The sequence below is a fragment of the Pinus tabuliformis genome, chromosome 1_2 (genome assembly GCF_031772625.1).
Source record: "Pinus tabuliformis cultivar Carrire ecotype Pingquan chromosome 1_2, CPIR1, whole genome shotgun sequence".
In the NCBI taxonomy this organism is placed as follows: domain Eukaryota; kingdom Viridiplantae; phylum Streptophyta; class Pinopsida; order Pinales; family Pinaceae; genus Pinus; species Pinus tabuliformis.
This window is the reverse complement of record NC_142298.1, coordinates 730,349,921-730,353,684: the sequence shown is the minus strand read 5'-3', so window position 1 is coordinate 730,353,684 and position 3,764 is coordinate 730,349,921.

Sequence of the window (3,764 nt, the reverse complement as noted above, 5' to 3'; positions counted from 1 at the left end):
AAATTAACTAGGTTTAGTATTCAATCATCGTAATATGCCAATCAATTATATAGACATGTAGGGTAAGTAATAAATTTCATTGATTTTTTTTAGGTATGGTTATCCAATGTAATATGCCAATCAAATAAAAATATAGATTGACTAAGTAGTTGAGTTGATCTACCATAATGTCAAGCTAACCAATATAATATGTGAGTTGACTACAAATACAAGTTGGCTAAGTAATAAATTAATCAACATTTATTCAGTCAATCAATGTAATATGTCAATTGACCTTCCTCAGCCTTCAACAAAATTATTTTTGAAAAATTTATGTCATATAGAAAATTAGTTGGATGCCCATGCTTATCCTTCATCTTTAGTCATTCCATGCATTTAGCTGTATAATCACCTACCTCCTTCTTTAATCCTAGCAAAAAATATTGGCTTTCTATGGTTTCAATGGTCTTCTGATAACTTGGATATCCAATGTAAGGAAAATAATGCATTTCTCTTGAAATTAAATTATTCATCTCCTGTGAGTTTGGCACATAAATATTCCCCCTATACATGAGGAATCCATCCTCTTTTAGCTCATATTCCTTATAGCTTGGTTATAAATTTTCTTGTTGTAATGCGTTCTTCTCTTGCATATAGTTCTTATATGAATTTGTAGGTATTAAATGTTGATTTTTAAATTTGTATTATACATGCTCATGGATGTAACATACATCTAATGAATTCTCCTCTGGAGTGCGTACATTGCTTTGTTCTCTTTACCTTTAATTTGCTTTATCTGGAAGTCATACTCACTAAGAAATTCCAACCATCTCACTTGCGTTGCATTTAATGTTGGTTGTTCAAATAAGTATTTTAAAACACTATGAACTATCCTCAACTCAAATTTCTTACCCATGTGATAATGTATCTACATTTTTAAAGATACGCTATGGTTGCCAACTTTAAATTATGAGAGACCTAATGTCTCTGATGCTCCTTCAATTTCTTATATTCATAACATACTACATGATCATTTTGCGTAAGGACTCCACCAAGCCCTTCCTTGCATGCATTAGTGCACACTATGCAATTTTCATTTGGATCAACAATATTCAATATGGTTGCACTTGTTAATAAATTATTCAAGTGATGAAAACTTTCCTTACACTCTTCTATCCATTAAAATTTCACACCCCTCTTTTGCAATGGGTAATTGAGTGTGTAATTTTGAAAAATCCTCCAATAAATATTCTATAGTAACCAACAAGCCCCATGAATGATCTAACCTCTGTGACATTTCTTGGTGCTAACCAGCTTCAGATTTCTTCAATTTTCTCTAAATCCACTCTAAGTCTTCTTTCAATGTGATATGCATCCAATAGTGTATTTTCTTTTGATAAAAGAACATTTCCTTAACTCCAAGTATTTTTTCATTAAATGCAAGTTTCTTTTGTTCATATACGAATTGTTGTAAAAAGAAATGAAAAATTATTTGAGCTTACTCTTTTTATGTAAGAGTGGTTCGAAATAATTTAAAACAGGTTTTGTAAAATCTTGACTTAAGGATACTTTTAAGTTGAAGTATTATATAGTTACACTAAAGACAATTTATTATGTAACATTTACATGTATAGTTCTTTGGATTTTATAATTTTGTAGTAGGTGAATTTATGTTAAAAGTACTTGTAATTTGATATGTGTAATTATAAATAAACCATTGTCATGTTAGGTATATGAATGTAAAGAAAATAATATTATATGAGACAAAATCTAAGTATATAATAATGTAAGATGATTTTGTAGTAATGTAAAAACTGATTGAAAAATAAAATGCTTAGTTCATAATTTTTTATTGAAATTTTAATGAGTATTTCTTTTTTTAAACATATTTAAGTAATGAAGAGATAACTGACATCCTATAATGTAAATGAAATTGTGAAACAAATACATCATCTAACTGACATCCTATAATGTAAATGAAATTGTGAAACAAATACATCATTTATCATATAGACACAAAATTTGCAATGTGTATGATATTGTAGAAATTCCCACTATAGATCAACAGATTATGCAATATACTAAAACACAATACAAGATCTACTTCTACAACACTTTGCGGAAGCTTAATTGAATTGAGCAAGATCAAGAGAACACATATAACTGAGAATGAGAAATCAATCACACATAACACAGAAGAAATAACCCAGGGAAAGCCTTAGCCTAAAACCCAAACTTTGTATTATCATACAAGTGGAAAATAGTTATAGAATTACACAAAGCCTTAGCTTGGAAGCCAACCAGCTCTCAGTATAATCCCTCTGCTGCTCATAGACAGTCAAAGGCCTCTCAAAAACCTTCTCCTCTACCCTCCAAGCCTCCTATTTCCTTTTGCAGTTTTTCTTGGGGTCCAGTGCTTCCACACATTTGAATTCCTACCTCACACTGCTCACTTGGCCTAGTAGTAACTGTGCAATCCTGAAGAAGATTATTCCTTCTACATAGATGAGATTCCTTTATAGGAAAAAACCATCCAACTGATAGTACACTGTCCTTCCTTGATCTCAACTGGGTCTTTCTTTGAACTGACATGCATGAGTTATTTATGAGAAAATATTTAGTTATCTGAAGTGCAGCAGTTACATGCATGCAAGCATTAACTAACTGAACTTACAATTAAATAAACAAACTGTTTGAATTAATCTAACTAGACTTGACTCAGTTAACTGAGCCAACTAATTACAAATCAATATTACAACTCACCCTTATCTCTTTAACTAATGGATAAATTCCTCAATTAATGGAGAAATTGTTGCATGTCCCCACATAGACTTCATGTTTGATTTTCCTTAACTAATTAACTCAAGGGGAATTAATAAATTATTTTACAAACAACTACTAAGATCAAATTCAAATTTTACTTCACCATTTTAGTTCAGGGACTAACTAAAATAGGAATCTATTCCGAATTGCTAAAAATAGCAATGCTATTTTTAGCACTTCCATTTTTCATTCCTTGTTGCTTAGTCCAACATTGGTACCAAAACTGTTATTTATAGTAGTGCTATTTTTAGCATTTCTTGTTGCCATTTTCAACACTCCCTCTCAACAAGAAAGGCTTCAACTCGAACCCGATCCTGAACCTTTGGAATGTTCTGCATGCAACACTTCTTCCAAGTGTGGACGCTCCAACAACTCTAGAAACAAAAAAACTCCCAACTGACCTCTCCGTTGGGCTAGAAACATACTCTGATGCTGAAGCTCCCTCTGCCACTGACAAGTGCTCCCTCTCTGACCTCTGAGCTGCTGCAACATCTCCATGCATCTCGCACCGTTGCACACCTCTCTGTGCCATCCTGCACTGGTGCAACACTCCTGTGCCTCTCACATTGCTGCAGCCTGCTAGCTCTACACAGTCTTGGGACTCCTGCACTGTAGCTCTCTCTGCCGCTCCATCTGAATCTATCTCTACCCACTCAGCCAGTCCTGATACTCCTCATTGGGGCTCCCATAGCAAAGTCGAATCAAAGAGGCTGGGTACCTCAAGGATCCTACCCCCATTCCTACCTTCTTGGGACTGTCACTCCACATCACCCCACCTCCTACCTAGAGGTATGGATGCATGTGAACCCTCTGCCCACCTGGCTCGAAATTTCCCCCTACTGGAGTTTGTTGTAGGAGTGGATGCCTCTACTCTATCTCCTCTTGGCTTCCCCAGTTGTGGCTGCTCCACAACCTCCTGAAGCTGCTTCACCAATCGTGGCTCCTCCACAATCGTTTGAGAC